General features: G+C 29.3%; 1 protein-coding gene and 1 long non-coding RNA gene across 3 annotated transcripts in view; one reads left to right on the top strand and one right to left on the bottom strand.

The window, feature by feature from the left end:
• Positions 1-21,705, bottom strand: part of LOC126923097 (protein windpipe) — a 59,520-nt gene that overhangs the window by 18,728 nt on the left and 19,087 nt on the right. The window contains exon 1 of one of the 2 annotated variants that reach the window (XM_050736163.1): positions 4,550-4,870. The exons of the other annotated variant lie outside the window; for it this stretch is intronic. The gene's annotated coding sequence lies outside the window, so the exon portion shown is untranslated. Of the gene's footprint in view, positions 1-4,549; positions 4,871-21,705 lie in introns of those variants that run through there. 2 annotated transcript variants of the gene reach the window in all.
• LOC126923365 (uncharacterized) lies at positions 4,905-12,997 on the top strand. Its single transcript, XR_007713132.1, has 3 exons — positions 4,905-5,044; positions 5,382-12,474; positions 12,544-12,997. It is a non-coding gene; the product is annotated as an uncharacterized LOC126923365 (long non-coding RNA).

Raw genomic sequence — 21,705 nt, 5'->3', positions numbered from 1 at the left:
ATTCGCAGTATAATGAATTCGATTCATTTTATCCATAAAATATATTAACTTTATTATGCTGAAAAAGCCTGGAGCACTGAATACAATCTAATTGTCTCGTATTTTCATTATATGTACATATCAGCGAACGTTCCACGATATTATTTTATGCGTAGATACTGTTTCTTTAGATTTCTATTTGCTATAAATTCTTAATTGACTTATCGAAGTAGTGATTGCAAGGAAATTTCCCGTAAAATATTTATAATCGTGATAATAGACAAAACATTCATGTTTAATTTGAAAAACTCCTCCAGACGCAGCTATAAATATTTCTAAGGAACAAAAAATTGATTTACTGACAAGTTTACAATCATTACAAGCATTAAGCCATTAAAATGAAAATATAATAGCTATAAATCTAACTAGACTGTGGATATTTACGCAAACTCATATTTTTCAAAATACAGCAAATAAATTTGTACAGAAAAGCAGAATATCGATAAAAAATTGTTTTTCCTACTAAGTATTATAGAAGGCACTATACTTTAGATATTTTATTTATATCTTTTTATATTATCCGTATCGTGAGCAATTTTGCACTTTCAAATTTCTTATAAATACATAAAAATCCGTATTGTTATAATTGTTATATTTATATATAATATATATGTATACTATATAAGTTATATTTCTGTTACAGTATTTAGCATCCATTATAAGCCAATTTACGCGTCACTTATATGAATTTCTATCAATTGTCGATCAATATCAGCAATCACTTTCAATCAGTATCATCCTAATTAAGTAATAGTATATCGATGCTTTAGAAGGGTTGAACATTTCACTCGTAGGAGAATATTTGCAACATATAAAATTACATTCCCTTAATCGAATATATTTACAGTGGGATAAAAAGTTGATAAGATATTGTAGATTCATATATGAAAATAGCGATACTTTGCACTTTGGTTTCGATACAAATAATGTATTTTTGCAATGCATTTTGCAAAAGTATTTTAGCAAAAAAGAAATGTTTTATGAATTTTGTATAATCTGCAACTAAATTTTCTATTTACTTTTACAACTTTACTATTACAGCAAGTAAAAATCTATTTTTCTGACAGATTTTTGTGATATTTTATCGCTTATCATTATATTTTATCACTTCATCATTATTTTATATTATATATAATTTTATATTATATATAATTCTAACACAATATAATTAATATTAATGTACATACAATGTTGACATTAATATTATTAGCTAATTCCTGTTGTTTAATATTGTTATTACTATAAATTATTAAGGTATTATTTTATAATTATGTTATAAAATATATAGAACTTATGTATTCTAGGGAAATACCTATGTGGAATTGTGAAAAATATTTGTTTATAAGCATAAATAATTTTTTTTTTTACAAATTGCCCAAATACAAATATCGTGAAGAATATACATCTTTTATTAACAAGTACCAGAGAAGCTATATTCATTGTACATGAATACAATTTTCTTTTCATGCTTAACGTTTTGTGAAATATTTAAATTTTCGTCTATATAAATTTGGAAAAAGAAATTATTGAATGAAGCGATTTAACATACGTAGATACGTAGTTGCGTCTTCGACATTTATTATCTTTTAAGCCTGTACTTGTACGACCTCAAGTTCTTGTTGTGGCCTGAATAAGTATTGTGCAACATGTTAATCAAAAGCAACGTATAATCCTGAGCCTGCTTGTCTACAACAAATCCAACGTCATCGTATTCTCACGTAGGAAAATGGGGAGTTCTAGCCCGTTTGTCCTTGAAATGGAATATTCGTATCTTTAGTGAAGCTATTTAGAACCAAAATAACTCACTATGGAACAAAACCACTACAAGTTGGGTGGGATCTAATAATAGCTACATACCTTCGAAGAATGACAATGCAAATTTTCACACGAATTTTTATCGAGTGCTATTGAATGGAATAGTACCGAAATTATTATTTATTTGTGATACAACTTTGCTTTTACTTAGAAGTATATATATACATTTAAAAGAAAGATAACGAATTGAACAGGTACTTGTACAAATCCAGGAATGCAATGTATCGTGACATAAATCCAAGATGATAACAATTTTTTTAAATTACTTGTTTCCCAAGTCGAGTGGAAAGTATGCTTCGGTGGCGTGACTAATCATGACGTACGTGGCAATCCAATCACGCATATACCTGTTAACCCGTCAGTAATATCCCAATGTCGAAATAAAAATAATTTCCATTCACACGGTAAGAAAAAGTCATTAAATTCTACTTCTACCATCATTTCAATGGGAGCTGTAACGTTCGAACCGAAGAAACTATCAATTGGTGGATAACTGCATTTGTTATATTACGTAAAAATGACGAACGAACAGTCAATGTCTTCAAAGAAGAAAAGTAATGAATGAAGTAGTTGTAGGAGTAACGGAGGTGTGTCAACCATCTGACATCATCATAACAGTTTTCCTTTCTACTACTGTAATTTATATATAAAGCTAGGTGTGTTAACAATATAGAATCATTTCGCAAATATTGACACTGATTCAAAGCTATCTAGTTAATATTAATAAGCAATGTGCACTGCGTACACTAATCTACGACGATTCAGTGTTCATAATCTATGGCAATTCACTGTAAGATGCCCTATACATATTTTGAAAGTAATAATCCCCAGTACAACTTGGAGTACAACACAAATTTAGTACAGGATTCAGTATAATTTTGATGATAAAATATAATCGCTAGCCATTGAATATGAAGCCGCTCATTATTTAAAAATTTAATTATTTAAATTAAATTAATTATTCAAAAACGTTACTTTTAAGGTAGAACATTGCTAATATACAAGTTTCACGTCGTTATTGATTTTTTTAAGCTTGTGATACGAATCCAATATCAATGTGTTAAACGTAAGAACTATGAATATGCTGATTTATAAAAAAAGGAATGAAAAATGAATCACTAGCATTTATAATTAATTTATTATGAAATTTATGCAAATGTTCATGTATATCGTGTTGAAAAGATGTGTCTTAGTAGTGTTCATATTTTTATATACATTCTGTATTTGTATTGTTCATGGAATTAAGAATGCTTACTAAAATGTGCACGATTATGATGTGAGCTGGAGGCTTTTAGATAGATATATTAAATTAAAAGTATTAAAAATATAATTATTTTATTATTTTAAGGCAGGTTTTTAAGTGTAAAGTATAAGAATAAAGTGAACAATATCTTAAAGATATTCAACACTAAATAAATTGTAGAAAGTTTGTACACTTTTCTACTTGTAAACGATTATGGGAGTAAAAGGTACATGTTATATAAATATTAGTTTTAATGTAACAATAAGCTGCAGGTACTTCTAATAGAATAATAATAAACTTTTTCAAACTACCTTTCTATACCAAGGCTTATCTCTTTATTTTATAAAAGTATTAATACGATCAAGGTAAAATCAGGAAGTACTGCACTATTATTTGTGCACAGTTGAATAATTTTAGAATGAAATAAGGAAGTAGAAGTAAAATAATTATTAACGTTGCTATTTTAAAAATGTAAATTATTGGAACAAGTATTTATGCAAAAATTTAAACTAGAACAACAATACAAAATAAAAGAACTCGTTGTTAATATGAATTAAAATCTTATTCATACAAGTCGAGATTTATTAAGATTTTTATTAATTAGTTTAAAGTAAATCTGTTAATTTTGTAATGTTAAGACGCAGAACCATAGCCTAATAACCTATTATTACCTATCATAAATCAAAATACGACCGAACTACACTTCATTGACCGACCCTGACTGTCTCGAGGTTACGTTACTTGATCTCTAACGATTTATTCTAAGTTTAGAGAAATACAGCTCGACCGTCGATGCCGGAAATACAGTCTTACAAAAATCATGAGATGCAAGATAAGAATTGAATTTAATCTACGCAGGACACAGGTATAGATAGCTATTCATTTGGGTTACAAAGAAAGTGCAGTTAACTATAAAACTAATGGCCATGTTACATACGTATTATCAAGGAACTGGATTTAGATCACAACTAAGATTACTAAATTTATAATCATAGATCGTGCTCGCGATAAAAGCGCTCGTTGGAAGTTCCTTTATCTTCTGAATTTTTCATTTCTTTTAAACTTTACATTTTTGTCAAAGGTTTCATTTCCGCAAAGCGTTCAGTCGATGAAACATTCAAATACGCTAATACGAAAATAAAAAATGAAATTCATGGTTCATTTCTGAGAATTTGCACAAACCTGTATTCCTTATAATCTTTTACATTCTGTCATATACGTACATACATACATTAATACCAATACTACTCGAGACCTGTAGCCGGTAAATGACAGAAAACTGACTTAGCAAAAAATTTTAATCCCAAATTAATTGGATGTCACGATCTACTTGGAAACGCGATCTTTCATTCATACTCGATTTCTCGAATTGATTCGCTTCCAACTGAAATGAGGTTTCTCACAAACGAAGGCCAACTTCCCTAGAAGTCTTGCGAAACCACGTGTCCTTACCTCCTAAGTTCCAGTTTTTTGGTATGTTATCCTACCAAAGAATCCTTGAAACAGCAAAGTATCCTTGAATAATTGAGTTCACCAGCACTCGGAAAAGAAGAGAAAAGAACCGTTTCGGAGGAACGTTATCGACGCGAGGCGCGATAAAAGAAAGGTATCGGTAGAGTTTCGATGATACTTGAATGATCTTTCGATCGGTCGCAGTTGAGCGAAGAGGTCAGTCAGGACCGGAACAAGCTGACGCGCGCAAGATGAATTCGCCGCAAGATCGAACCGACGTAAGATACGATCTATCGTAGCCTGAGGCCGAGTTAGGACTGTGGACTCTGACAGTCCATGAGCGAGAGAACGTAGTCAGCGGGCAGGCCTACCAACTCTCCGCTTGCTCTCTCGGCGGCCCCACCACGATTCACGATGCACACTTGGTAGCGATAGGTGTGCGCGATCTGTCTCGGGGAACCGGTGAAATCGTTTTGAAGAACGCCGATCTCCCAGGTTTGTCCTTTATATATGTATGATGAAATTACTAAACAACTGTGAAATTATGTTCCCCTGTTCTTGTATCTTTTTTCTATTAATCGACATATAATATATGATCCATCCCAATTTTTACTTAATCAATGTGATCAATTAAACTATTATTTTTTATTTAACTCTCTACCTTATTGCATAAAATTATTTTACTTACCTTCGTAATTAATGGAACAGGGGAAAAAGAATTTAAGCAATAAGTTAAGTTTGCTTGATTTAGTAATTGTAAAAAATGATGGGAATAAGATTTAACGTGAGTGAAATGTAATATATGATGTATTAACTCAACCGATATTTATAGATAAAGGGAAAATAGAAGAAACATCGAATAATATCGAATTACAAATCCTCATCTTGGAATTTCAAATAACGGGAAAAGATAAGTATGAAGATCCTGCATATACATAGATGCAAGTAACGATTCACAATAATTCTGATCAATCCATTACCTGGAACACCTTTAATCATTCAGTTACTGTTAGCAACCCACGCTATTTGCAAGATTGAAATTGCGTAACCCTAAATCATAGTGATTATAACATTCTAACGGTACAATTACATTTGACATTAATGCTAGATATATAGATATATCTGTACACACCCTCTTATATATGAATTATTTAGGCCATGTATGTTCATAGCTACTTTATTAAAGAAGAACAGCTGAAGAAAACAATAGCTATTTGAACCTAATAAAATAAAATTTCTAAATAAATTTTCTGCACAAATACAAAAATGTACTCAAAAGTGCGTGCAACTAATGCATAACGAAATTCGATATCCATTTACATGTGTAGTATCAATCTTTTTAATTTTGCTAAAATTCATAATAAAATCTAAGAAAATAAAGTTAATTGCAGCAATGTAAAATGAACAAGCAACATTTTTGTAACTGTGAAATAACAAGTCTTCAAATGTGTGAGTGAATAAAATAGTAAAAATTTATATCTAATCTATTATACGTAATCCATTACCTGTAATTTCTTATATCAGAGAGTGAAACTTATAATATCGTAATTTACGCAGAATTTACATATAGAAATAAATTCATTGTGTTAAAAAAAATTTCATGAAAGTAACAAATATAATGACCTATTAATATTAATTATTTATCATTTTATCTATTTTTTCTAAAGAAATCAGTAATATACTCTTAACTACGTAGAGTACAAAATATTTTATTCTAATTCAGTCATTACATTGTTTATTCTAATTATTAGTTACAGGTGCAAAATATAACATTCCAAACAATCACCGAAATCGTAGCAGAACTTTAAGATACGATGAAAAAGAATAGTTTACGTCGCACAGTAATCATCCTAGTAGGATTCGCATCATCCACGGGCAAACTTCATAACATCCTACCCAAGATCACACTAAAGATAAGCTGCTCGTGCATAAAATATAATTTGCAACGAATGAATCGTAACAGAACGATTTTACGACAAAAAATAGAAAAGACGTTAATTTTTCACACGATCCTCGGTAGTCTTGGTTAGCAATGACTGAGCATTCGAACTTAGGATATTCGATTATCGATTATCACTTATTCGTGTCTCCATCATCTCAAGCACTGGCACAGCAGAGAGAATTCTCCAAAGTGGCTTCTGGTCTATGACTTATTGTTAGTCATATCGACCGACACTCGTCGTATATTTTCTGACCCAGAAAGAGATTCTTACGAGCGGAGAAGCGGAGTCGAGAAACAAGTAGTGGATCGAGTCGACCTAAACGCCTAACACGTCTATTGCTTTACTGCCGGTAAGCATACGGTTATTACAAATCAACGATTAGGGCGTTATTGCAAGTCAAACATCGTTACGAAGTGAGGAATCACTAACGAATTGTTTTCACGTCCAATGTTTACTCTTATTTTTTATTATTATTATTGATACTGAAACGTAAAAGAAAAATCAAAATTTTCTAAAGTACTATCACCTGCACGCTGATATCAAATATCTTATCAATCAATGTTTGTTTAGTTTATTTATTTAATTTCCACGATTATTTTCCAGTGCACACATGTGAAATGTATACATACATCCATTTCTTGAAGTATTTATATTTTAAATATTTAATATACATATATTTCATACATTTTATGTCAATACTATTTGATATTATATATATAAATATTTTTTTATTATTATATATTTACCTTTAAAATGTTATAATTTATTATCTTTATTACATAGAATAATGATACTGATAAAATATATCAGTATTATAAAAAAAAACAGTATAAAACGAGCTAACCATCTTTATTTGTTTTATACTGTTTACTATATTAGTAACACTTTTACTACTTTGGAAAAAACTTACAAATATCGTATAAATCGCGTATACATACATATATGTAGATGTCCTAATGTAAGATTTCTTTTATAGACAACTGAGGCAATTAAATATCTCATTACTGCACAACTTCAGAATTCCTATTATTTAAGATTCACAATTTACATTACAAACATTTGGTCATAATACAAATACTAATGCAAATACTAATATCGTTTTGCATTACAACCTTGGCATGTAAAGCAACCAGTAACACAGGTGCGAGCGTGATATAATATCATTTCCTTTAGCATCGCAACCTGCGTTTGACTCACGAGATAATCAATTATGGTTTCTGTTAAGAGAAAACGAATACAGCAAGTATATATTCACTGACATTTGCCTGTTAATTTAATTGACAGATTATCGGAGGAAAAGGAGAAACAGAAGAAAAATATAGAAATATCTTTTCAAATTATACAACAGAATATTGTAATTCAAAGATTAAATTTTATAACTGTATTTATTTTTTATTCTAATTTTAGATAATACCTATTTATCAGAGTAAATATAGTAATGCAGTGTAGGTACACATAAAAAATATCTAAAGAAGATATTCTTATTCTTCTTAAAAAAGCTCATAAAAAATTACTTTTGTAAGCTGTTTAAGCGCGTAATGCGTGGAACAATCATACTTTTAGAAGGGTTAGTTATAATACTTACAATCCCATTAAATCTACATGCAACCGATTACACGATAATGAGCATGAGTTTGACAAAGTTAGGGGAACTAGCAATGATTATAGTTTACTATATTACATATCGGGTATAATTTATTGTAGCGTTTTGCTATTTTCAAAATATTTTGGAGTAACACTAATAACGTAGACTTTGCAAAGTATTTTTTCCATGACGAAGTTTTTTTTTAAGAGAACATCTACTAAATTGTGTCTTTTAATCTAATAAACTACATAAATAAAATTTAAAATCAACCTACTTTTTCTATATCTTTTACTTTTACAGTTATCGATATATATGAAATGTACTAAGCATGATCTTAACTTCGTTCATAATTGCACATCGTTGAAAACAAACTAACCTTAAAAATATCATTTTTATTTAAAAGCGTGTTAAAAGAGAAACTACAATACAAATGTAAGTTTCTTCCGCTTTCTTATTTTCTTCTTTCACATGAAGTCGCTGGAACTTCTGGATACAGACATAGCTTGTATATTTTAGGCGACGTGTAATTGTGAAAGGTTCCTCCTGTGTTATAGCGTAATGAAATCGAAATAAAGAAATCGTTGTGAGCACACCTTTACACAGTGTCTTAGAGAGAGGAACCACTTAGGTAGAGCCATAGTAACTCTATAACATAAGCGTGCCAGTTGGTGGCAAATTTGCGGATGCGTGCAATTGGCATTGCCTATGCCCTGCGTATACCTATATGTTGGCAATGGCAAACCGGCTGTCCAATCGGCAGCTATGAAGCAGTTAACTTAATATAGGCGTACTCGGAATGTGTGCCATCGACGACCTCGAGGCCTTCCCTAGGTCAGTGCTAATTCTCCAGAACCGACCACCTCTTCCGAATTTCCGGTCAACCTTCAAGACATCACCGACGTTGATCAGAAGCCACTATCCTATTATAACCGATCTGTCTATCTCTCTTTCTCTTTTTCTTTTCTATCTTTTCATCCTATCTCTTCAAAGTATGAGCAAGAATTTCTTCTCTAGTAATAACTATAATTCTAGTAATAACTATAATTGATTTCCTATCGATGAAATCCGTATTTCATAGTACTTTATTGTTCATTCATATTTTTCTCTGATAAATAGAAGTGGTAACTAAAGTGTAATAGTACAGATCCAACGGTGATCGAAGAAATTTACTTTACACAGCGTAAATATAAATGATAACGCGGAATATAGTGATTCACTGATTCCTGAATTAAAGTTTTATTAATAGCTGTTTATACAATATACGGAAAATACTATGAAAAACGCTTGTTCTGTAAATATCAAATAAGTTTCAAAACTATTATACAAATATAGGTGTAAATTGTTACATACGTATAAAACTACATATATTCGTTTTTAGAAAGTCAATGAAAGTTTCCATATATTATTTGGAAATATGAAACATGCTACGATATATTAAATTATTATTATTTTATTATTATTTTTATTATTATTATTAATATTATTTTTCAAATAATTCAGTTCTCTGAAAATGTAGATGACGAAACATATATTATATGAAGATATGTACTTTTCTTTGCGAATAGCGTCTCTTAGAAATGTATCAGTCTCCAACGTATGAAAAGTCGCCTTGTCTGATTCCAAGAATATTTCGTATTTATCCACCTACCTACTCCCGATATCGATATTGCCAGGCAATCGAGAAAATTTGCAGCAACATATTTGCAGTACGAACGGTAACCAATAACGACGAATTGAAGAATGTAATTTCAATCAAAGAATTGAGGAGCTACTAATAAAATTTTAATGAAATCCTACAACAATTTCTATACAAATTCTTTCATTACTATGTAAAATTGTATATATATGTATGATGTTAAATTGGTACGAGAATCGTTTGTTTCCTTTTCTTTGATCGTAGGTGTTTCTTAGCCAAGTTGCGTGTTATAACATCAAGAGGGTCAATTTAGTTGAGACCCATGTTTTCTCAGTAAATAGAATAATTGGATTAAGTGCAGATTTTTGTACGTAAAATTCAAGCTAATGTAATGATTCAATAGAGGATTTATAATTCGTAGAAATACACAAATGATAACATGATACAATACTATTACGCTTATCGTAGATTGTTTTCATCCAATCATCGTTTAAGTAAGTATAATTTTATACACGCAAATGCTTACAACACAGTCATTTAATAAAATTCATGAATGAGATTCTCTTTGTTACGAAGCTTGCAATTCCCTATTTTATGTATGTGTATTATTATTTTTGCTCTATATATTTTTACTGAATATACGTGTCATAAAATTGTAACGAGTTATATCGTCGTTTTTGGCTTAGTGATTCATAAATCAATATGTATTTTGATATGTTCGAATACTTTACAGCGTTAACGAATCAAGGAGTGATAACAAAAATGAAGATAATATTTCAAGAATATTGCTAAAAGCTGCATTTATAAAAAATTTGGGACATTTGGGACATTATTCATATTATGATAATAATGTTTGAATAATTTATTTTCGAACGATGAAGATAATATAGAAATATCTCAATTTATTTGAAACTAACATTCACCTGACAAACCACGTTTTTAGATTATTACACAGCTTAGGCGAAGTCAAAATCAATTATCTTTTATTATTTTCCAATCGTACTACCGTACGTAATATAACGTATCGTACATAACGTACTACCAATACTTCCTTACTATTAGTCATTCTTGACATTCTTATTGAAATTCTATAATAATGAAGTCCCACAATTAATGATATCACTGTCCAATAAAGATATCTGTGAAAAGAATTTTTAAATAATTATATTATATAATAGAAGATAGTAATAATTTTTATGCATAATCATTTTTTATTTTTGATGTGTAATGATGTGCAGAAGTATTCGATATTCCTTCTAACTAGGTTTGACAACCTTCTGAAAATATACATATGCAAACATAAATATGTATGTTGTAATAACTGCTTCCGCCTTTCTACCATAAGTCCAAAAAATTTTTAATTCAACATAAATTAAAATTTCTTTAATATTTACTATCGAGAAATATAAACGATTGTATTTATTACAGCATTCATATACTAATTAATTATGGCCAACTATATTAAAAATTGGTATCGTTTAGTAGTAAACAATTATTACTGTATTAAAAAATTATTACTGTGAATTCGTAAGTTTATATCATCGTCTACAGAATGTTTTTTAAATAAAATCTAAATTGTTACTTTCTGATACCTTCTAAATTAAAATTAAACTGCAAGCTTCTTCTCTTATAAAATTACTTAATATTTAAGCACGGTGTAATCTAAACTTACTTACTTGTATACATCATCGTACTGATTGCGAGTATCATTTACGTCAAGATTAATGACAAAAACATTACCACATGTACACAAATCATTATTAATCTAAATTATCGTTGTGAATGCGAATCGACTTTTACATAATGCAGCGTTCAGTCAACAGAAATTATACTCTTCAATTACAGACACATGTGCCATTTCGGTACGAAACATTCCTTAACAACAGATCTAATTACACGACTGGTCAATTAAAAGCAACCAGTGAAACCAAAGCAGCGAATCACGTCGGAGGTTGATACGTTAACTAAATTTTATTAATAGTGTATCTTGATCTTGTTGCCATGCTACGAATATAGGAAAGATTAGCGTGCCTTTTCCTATAGCATATTTCAAACCTCGAGCCGAGAGAAGACAAATCAAAGGGAAATCTAATCTATCGTCGAAATTGCATTAGTTGTCCGTGGCGGTTGTTATAGATATGTCTTGCGTAACACTGTATCGCAGACACTGTGAGTAAAAGAAACTTGAATAGAACTCTAATTGTAAGCTTTAAAAGGTACCGTAATAATAAAAAAAGGGAAACTGATAAACGGAAAATTAGTAAGGAATTAAGAGAGATAGAGAAAGCAATGTAAAAATAGAAGAATAAGATTCGTTAATGTTATACTTTTCATTATATTATTATTTGAGTTTTTCGATGCTGTATCTACCTTGTGAAATAAATTTTTATAATATGTATACATATATGTATACATATTTATTATTACACATACAAAAATAAATATATGTATATATTTTGCATATTTCTATTGCACACATATTTTACTAATTATATACTTGTTTCTTGAATATTATTTTTATCGTATATTCTAATAATTATATATCTTACGTATTAAACTATTTTCTATTTTATGTAATTAGTTTAAATTATGTAATTAGTTTATGCAAAACAAACTGATATATATATAGTTTTATATTTTAAGCTTTCATAAGATGACATATTTGTGATGTTTCGAATTTCAAACGTATCGATGACGACGTTTTGTGAACATTGCAAAATAAATTTTGAACGATTGAGGCCCGAAGCATCAGAAATCACAAGTATGTTATGTAATTATTTTATATGAAATTAATATAGAAGATAATTTTCAAAAGTAACAAAAATAATAGATTTGAGAAAATGACATACCATTAACTGGGAACAAGAACATGGCAATTTCCATCTTTTTATTATTTATATTACTTTCACTTCCGGATTTGTACTATTCATATAAATATTCGTTCAAATATCTGTACTTACAATTAGACTATATGAATTATTGTATTTAATATAAGAAACAATACTATTGACTTAACAACAATCTTCCGTGTATGCGTCATATAGGTAAGAGTATTTCACTTAGTATAAACATTTCAAGGATTTCGACTTTCTCCTTAAACATTTCGCGCGACATATTTTATCGTGTTGCTAACCGAAAATTTGTAAGTGTATCGCTTACTGCTTTTACTTGTATGAATGTAGACAGAATTATAATAATAATGCAATTGCAGTTTTCTACAATCAGAAAATTTAATATTAAAATAAACTATTTAGATAGATATATTTTACATGAAAGATGTTTATGACATCCTACCCCCTACAACCATGTATTTTATTCAGAAAAATTATAATAATACTATAAAAAAAAAAATACGAAAAATGAATCTCTGTAAAAAATGTATCGCATTCTAAGAGTGTATGTCATAAAAATGAATAAAATATTGATAAACTAAAATTAAATAACAATCTAGAAAAGAGGAAAATGTATATTTTCTAAAAAACTCATAAATGTTTATTTTCATACGTTTTTACATATTTCCGTAAATTCGCTCACACATGTACATTCTAGAAGAAAAGAATTATAAAACTGCTCTTCATGAAATACTAATTATAAAGCTTCACGTAATAAAGCAAACACTAATTGATAAAAAAGATTTAATATCCCGTAAAAGAAAAAAGATAACTTTAATCTGTTTTTCCATAATACAAAAGAGACATAGAAGATACAATGGTACAATGATACAATAATTCAAAGTGTTCACAAGTATGGCAGTATAGATATTTTTTAGAACTTTTTATTATACGGCCACGATTATTTTGATTTAATGAATTCTCCAAAAAAAGAAATAAATTATTACTTACTTCTATTGGATGTCGCGACGTGATTAAGGTGCAGAACAAAATACAGTTAAATGGTGCAAAAGCCTTCGAAGCTCCTTCTAACACACCCGAAGATGGTACCATTATTTGACCTGAGCCCGAAATTTTAAACAATCAATCAGTACCGTGCTGGCCACCTTATAATATATTATGAGGAAACGAGTAATTTAATTCTGAAGAAGAAATTTCTTTTGGATATACTTTATACATTGATTTTAATATCAAATTACAATTAAATAAGATAAACAGATAAACAAATCCAGAATTTGAAGTTGTGAGCTTTTACATGTTTTATCACTTGGTTGCTGACAATTCCAATAATTGATGTCGTAACGTCTACTTAGATACTTGGAAGTATGTGCCGTCTGATAAAATGGTCCACGCGAAGGTATTACGTTACGCCCACGTAATAAACGGCGTTAACGCGAGAATGTTAAGAGCTAATGGACCAACTTCCCGGACACGACGAGTTTCAACGGCCGCGGCCGTAGCGAATCCTCTGGCAATGACATTGCCGTCTGTCACGTCGTCGACGCCGAACAATTCCTAGTTATCATCTTACTGTGTTAACTATTTATATCATTGAAACTATAATATTTCTTTGCACTCTTATTTGTCAGCAATGAAAACAATATTTTTCTGTTGCAAGAGTAAATACATTTCGTTCTACCTTATTCCTAGCAGGCAATTTATATATCTCAATTTTTACTGCCTACATGTATATTTAACTGTGATGGGCATAATTGATTTTATCAAGAGATAATGAACTACAAATGTTCTACTCAAAAAATGTGCTTTAATTATAACTTTAACCACCAGGTTAATTACAGCGCAAGTTTCAGTGAAAAATATTTTCAAACAATTTTAATTGAAATTAAAATACAAATCTCCCAAAACAGCAACATAAAGCATTTTTTGATATCACATAAATATTTTTTAATAACACTGTTTTTTAGGAAAGTTAAGTTCCCGTTAAACTATTATAAATAAGGTGTACTTTGTTAACTTGGAACTACAATTCCTTCCACGATTATGATTCAATGATGTAAAATAAAGGGTATGTATATGACATAACACTATAACTAGCAATCATTTTCCTCACAAATTTAAACACGCCCATTACTTACAATTTTACTATCACTTACCTTATTTATTCGTAAACTAGAAAATAGTTTTCTAAGGACTTTTGAATGATTTTCACTAAATTTCGAGATTGTATGTCTTAAAAAATATATGAACAACAGTGTAATAGGTCAAAGGTACCCTTAATATGACTTTACCTGGTGATACCGTTCGATAGCTCATCAAAAGAAAACATACACTAATTTTCAAGCTTTTACTTCGATCGGAAAGCTATAATTACAGAATAAATTCTGATTGTCGGTTTTTACCTTACTTTGCCTATTTAATGGTACGCAAAAATATTGAAAAAATTCGGGAACATCGTAGGGGCCAAAGTATACGAATTCCAAGTATGCGAAATAAAAAACTCTAAAAATGTTGGAAAATACAGATTTCGCATTGAAGTTTTAGAACGATCAACTTTTTATTTCTACAATAACGATATATTAATAGGATTATTATCCTCAAGCTTCTTCGAAATTTTTGATAGGATGCGTCGTAATTAAAAAAATAAAAAATTGACTTCCACGAAGTGTTTCGAGCAAAAACGTGACCAATATTTTCGATTTTTGCATTTTTTTTTTTTTTTTTTTTTGTCTATATACTTGAATACATTACATGATTTTTAACATTCTTGCATTCGAAAGGATATTTATATGAATGAAAGAAATCAAGCTGGCTTAATCAATCGAAAATGCATCCACTTGACGTTATATGTAGGAAAGTACATTAGTTGAGATATCCGACTGCGGAACCGCTATGAATTTTTTCCCCGTAGATTCGATGCAAAGCATCCCAATAAATCTCTTAGGAAATATGTATCTATATTTAACACGATGAGTCATGACCTTAGTCGATAAGAACATTTCCATTCTTCTGTGTATTGAATCGCAAAATATTCTACAATAAACCGTCGTACGAATTGAATTATTTAATCTATTCATGAAACATAGAGCGAAAAGGTATTAAATTTGTTTCTTGACTTTCTCGTGCATCGTGACATTTCGTCATACAATAATTGATATTAAACGTATATTGAATGTAATTTGATTCTCCACACGTAACTTTAAATGTATAGAATTACATTACAAATGTACAACATCGTAAGATCTTTTGATTCCAGGAATCAAATATCTGAGAATTCGTTAAACAATTAGAATAGCATATAATGCATAAAATTAAAAGCATATAGTTAAGATTGTTGTATTTGTTGTAATGAATAATACAGAATGTCCACTTAAATCGAACATCTAAATAAGAAATAGACCTTGGATGATTATGTATCTATAAAATATTTATAAACACATATATGTATAGAATGCTACATGAAATATTCAAATATATACAGTATATCGAAAATGAAATAACCATTATAATATTTATTTAATAAAACAAGCTTTTGATTCAGTTCCATTTTTCGAGTTGTGTATATTCATAAAGTTAGATACATAAACATCCGTCATCTAATGAGAGAAAAAAAATTGTAAGAGGGATTTAAATGGTTTCAAAGGATATATTTGATAGTAGTAAAAAAAGTGCCCAAAGTCGTCTTAAAGGTTACTCCAAAGTTATCGACACTTTTTTACATATTAATATTTACTTTGTTTAACAAATGCTTTGTTCTCTAAATTTTGTTGTATTACAATGTTCTCAGATGACTGTGATTCGAACAGTGTAACAATATAATTCAAATATTTGGAAAAATGATGATATTAGATTGATGAAAAATTGCGTGGAAGTTTACTGATGACAAAATATATCATTATAGTGAAGAAGGAAAAATAAGTATCTATATATCAAGTGTATTATAACTATAGGTATTGTGTGTGTCCACAAGATACTCTCAGAACTCTAAACAATGAAAACAGAAGACAAGTATGAGAAAAGGTTTAATGTTGGAACTTAATTATGTGTACAGACAAGAATTTTAATATTATAATACGGGAAAAAACGTTTTTATTTATTAAAATCATTATTAAAATAATATAAACAATAAGTAGACCAAAACATTGATGAAAGCCATCCCAAATCATCAGAAATAATACAGTCTTTAAAGAGCAATACAAGTGGTACGAAACAGAGATGTGGTTGCGAAGAAGAGATAATCTTCCACGAATGGTAAATGAATCATGTCACCAATTAATATAGTATGATCAGTAAAATGTATCGTCGTATCTTGTTTTTTCTTGCTATTCTTTGCACTTAATCGTTCTTTCAATGGAATAAATACAAAAATTTTACTGCAATCGCCAATCAGTTAACTTTATACATTTAGAAGATTAAAAAAACTATAAAAAATTTCTTTGAATATTTTTTTCTTCATGTTTCATATATTTTATTTACATATTTACTTCAAATGCAAGACATTCACGTGACATATGTAAATTATTTATAGCAGGTATTCTCCATTTAATCATTAACCTAAACTAAATCAAGCCGAAATTAGTCGGTTAAAACGATTACATATTTACTCCTCGATACGTTTACCGATCAAGTTAATTTAAATTAACGTTGTGCTGTAATAATATAGAGTTATAGGATACATTGTTTATCGTATACGATTACAGGAAATGTATGTTGGCCTACTTTGTAGCGATATTCAGGGAGAAGCAGGGTTTGAAAAGAATCTATAATGACAGTTGAATTGAAATTGATCTGACGTTAAACGGAACCCTTGGTGAAACTTGTCACGTTAGATTAAGCTTTAAAATTATGGATATTGTTAACTAACGAGAACATTAGCTTCAGCGATACTCGCGCTGGAAACGATGATTTGCGAATAAACATTCTAACATATCCATCCGTAAAAAATACAAGCAGTATTATACAGTTCTATTGTAAAGTGATCCACCGTATCTATGACCACTGTCTGAGGCCAGGTGTTTGTAAGTAATCCATTCCCAGACAAAAGTGCAAAATTCAACCATTCAACCACTCGAAAGACACAAATTGAAATTGATCCTCGATTAGTCACGATATTTATTATTTTGGTTAACATGAATTTGTTACCAATGATACAAACGCTATTTTAAGAAACGCTGTAGTTTAGCACTTTTTTCATCAAATACGCGTGTTCCACTGCAAGCCTAAATATAAATTGCGTTATCTGATAAGAATCCTCGCGATATCATATACAAACTAGATAAAAATCTTTTCCTACTTGCCGCTCATATGACGAAAGAATACCAAGGATAATGATATTTTATCGAAAAGTTAACTTCAAGACTAACTCATTTCAACGTACTGTACAATGCAATGTAATATGTGTTAAAACTATTTTTAATTTGCCTTCCTTATGTTGAATTCAAATACTTGTTAATGCTTTAACATCAAAAATTTAGATCGTTATAAAAATACTTATGTCAAAATAACAACATTCTACTGAATATAAAGAATATTAATAATATTAATACAGATTAAATATCAATGAGATATCTATGATATTAATTTCATTAACCTTATCGAAATCAAAGCATAAATAAGATACGGATGTATGGTGGTAGATAGGTGTGCATAAGGTGTTTGAGACCCATATGGGACTTTGTGTCATATGTTCTGAAATACCGATCGTGCAAAAAGTCAGAAGTGTTGTTATGTCATTGACTAAGGATTGGATAGACGTGACATTAAATGGGACTTTGTGTCTCACGTTCTGGAATACCGACTTCGAACAAGATCGGGATGTTTCTTGCGCCCTCTGAAATTTGCTGCGAGGAGCACAGAAATTATTTACATTCAATTCAATTTTCAGCTGCAGTTTAATTTTAACTCAAACGAAAACGAAACCACTAACTACGAAAATATCTTCTTCTGTTAAAAGTATAAACGCACGGGTGGTATCTAATTATATTTTTAATGATTCTTAAAGAAAATTACGATATTAGCTATGGATGGAATTAAAATTAAATTTTATTACAAAATTGTGAAGAATACAATTGCAATACGAATACTTCTACATTCATGCTAGCACATAATTAAATGTAGAATTTAATATATTGTAGGCTAAACTTCAAGAAATATAATGCTAACTTTTGAAATTTTTATGGATAATATCTTATACCACCATATTAGTGTGATATTGAGCATGATGACATACTGTTGGTGAAACTACATCAGATGATCCAGGAGTTGGAGCGTGCTTCCACAGTTCAGTGGAAAAAGATTGGGCATGATATAGGCACAACACTATTTTAGAAAATGCGAACGTTCATCAACGCAACTCTAACTAGAAAACTGATTAAAACAATCGCAGTGGAAGGACGCAACATTAATTCTTAAAATAAAAATAAAATTACTATCCATATACGAAGAAAAAGCTAATTCAAATATTGTACTACTAAAAACCGCAATACTATGAAATTAATAAAACGTTAGCGTTTCTAAAACTAAAAGAAGCAAGAGAAACTTCAACATGTATTAACTCTCTACAAAATTCTGACAATTCATAAACAAAGTTGCTAAAGACAATCGCGATGTCATAATTCGCAACACTAAAATATATATAGGAAAATCATTTTTTCGTAGCACTAAGATATCATTTTATCAAAACTCTAATTCAAGCCGTAATTAATTTCTCGCAACACTAATAAAAAGACCGCAACTTGCCCAATGTAATGGGAGGACGACATATAGTATATCGGCAAAAAAAAAAAAAAAAGAAAAAGAATACTACAACTACAAATACTAAAAGCAAGGATAATGGCAAAGTAGTAACGAGAATGACTTCCCATTCTCTGGATGGTCCAAAAGATAGAAAGCCATTAGTAGTTGCCCTTTTCTATGGCAAATTTGCCGGGCCAGTTACCCGTATCGATTTGGACCTTTCATCCTATGACATGGTTGAGTAACCAGAGGAACAAAAATACATGTGACTCACAATTAAATGCGAAGAGCGTTGTCAACGATATTGTTGTGCTTCAAGGGAAAATACCATCAAGCCATCATCAAACCGAAATCATCGATAGATCATCAATAGAAGAAATGAAGACTGGAAGAGACCTAATAAAGCATAAAATATAATTATTCTCAATAACAGTACTAATTATTTTGAAAGTTTGAAATAATAAAAGGCTGATCTCCACTAAATAGAAAATTTTAATAATAATATTCAATTCAAGAATGAAGGTTTACACTTATCAAATTTTCAACCAGATTCTACTTTTTAATTAATAATAATTATTGTAAAACACAAGGAATAGAATTAAATGAAGTACAATATAAGATACTCACATTTTTTACTTTTAAAGCACCATTAGGTCCTTTCCGATCCTCGGAAAAGAAAGGAAAGAGTGACATTCCTTTAACAAAAATTGAATGATTATAATTTGTTCTCAGAAACAATAATCATTGTTCGAAGAATTTGAGATAATAAAATATGAAATTCTACGAAAACTTAGAACTTTAATAGCAAGAAAATTCTGATTGCAATAAATTCTAATTTCTATAAGAATTGGAATTCTAATATATAAATTTAAAACCAGGCTTTATTTTTTAATGAATAGATAATAATTACAGCAAAATATGTATAAGAATATGCAAATATTCTTACATGCTTAAAACAGAAGTCTTAATTCATTTCAACGACGAGTACATTTCTTTTATTCTAGTACGAAAAGCGATAAATCGTAATAAATTGTATGAGATTACGAATATAGTTAATCAAATTAAGATCGTCACTATTTTGAAGCAATACTTTGGTGTCATATATTAAATTTTCCATATTTATGACGAACTCTCTACAATTGCTTCCTTTTCTTAATATGACGCCGCGCTAAATGATGTAATTTCAAATTTTAATCTCAAAATTTACTATCAGGGTGCACTTGGTTCAGGAACGTATCATGTTCTATTAGTACCCGGATATTGTGTGATTTTTTTTACATTTATTTCGATATTCGTCTGTTTACATGGAAATACGATAAATCACTATAAATTATGTTAACACATTGCGGATTAATCGTTTTTCTTACTCAGGATACAAATAAACTGCTCTTTTCTAAAAGACGACGATGAAAATATGAAAATTTTCGTGATCGAGCTCAAACATCGGAATAAACACAAGAATTCTCACAAATATGATTCGTCCTTAATATGTTAATAACTGTGAATACAAAACGATTTAAATTAAGTTTCTCACCGTTTTGAAGTAATGACATGTCGATGTGTATTAAATTTTTCACACTTATAACAAACTCTGCGGTTGCTTCCACCTTTCAATATGACACCGCGCGAAATGATGTAATTTCAATTTTTAATTCCTATTTCTGCCACCAGAGCGCAGATGATTCAGGTACGTATTATATTATTATCAGTTATTTAATAAATAAATTAATTTAAGTCATTTTAATAGTATATATGGCTGTTATGAACAGAAAAGGTGAATTTACTTGTGTTGATTTTATTAACTTTGGCAGTTAGATGTAATATGATTCCATTAACCGCTCTAAATCATAGATGGCATAACAAAACCTGTAATTTTTGCACGATCGATATTTCAGAACACACAAAATTCCATGATGCTGTCAAATTTATTCTGTGCTTGATCTATTATTACATTTGTTACTGATACATACATAATATAAACAAGAGGGTATTTAAGTAGTAAAATAATTTTATGCTTCTATCATATCTTATCCAATTAATTTTGTGAAGTTGTATTTCTCGTACTTATCTAATAATGTACAAGAATGCATAATAAAAATGTTTACTATATAATGAAACAATCATTCTTCGTTAAATTATTGCACTACTTAAATGTTAATTTTCATGTTTAAAATTGTCATTTAACATAGTTAGCATTATGTACATACATTTTATTGTTTGTACATATATTTTTAAAAAATTAAAATCTCATTTAATTTCTTCTATGATTTTTTAGTTTTCTGATGTAAACATTTAATTATAAGAGATATTATTTTTACACTGTTATCGAAATAAATACATAATAAAATATAATGTTTAATAGAAGATTGTCTAATAAAAATGATTAAATTAGTGTTTAATTAACGAAA

This window comes from Bombus affinis, chromosome 2 (assembly GCF_024516045.1).
Source record: "Bombus affinis isolate iyBomAffi1 chromosome 2, iyBomAffi1.2, whole genome shotgun sequence".
NCBI lineage: Eukaryota > Metazoa > Arthropoda > Insecta > Hymenoptera > Apidae > Bombus > Bombus affinis.
Note: the sequence above shows the minus strand (reverse complement) of the source record. Positions and strands in the feature narration are given on the sequence as shown.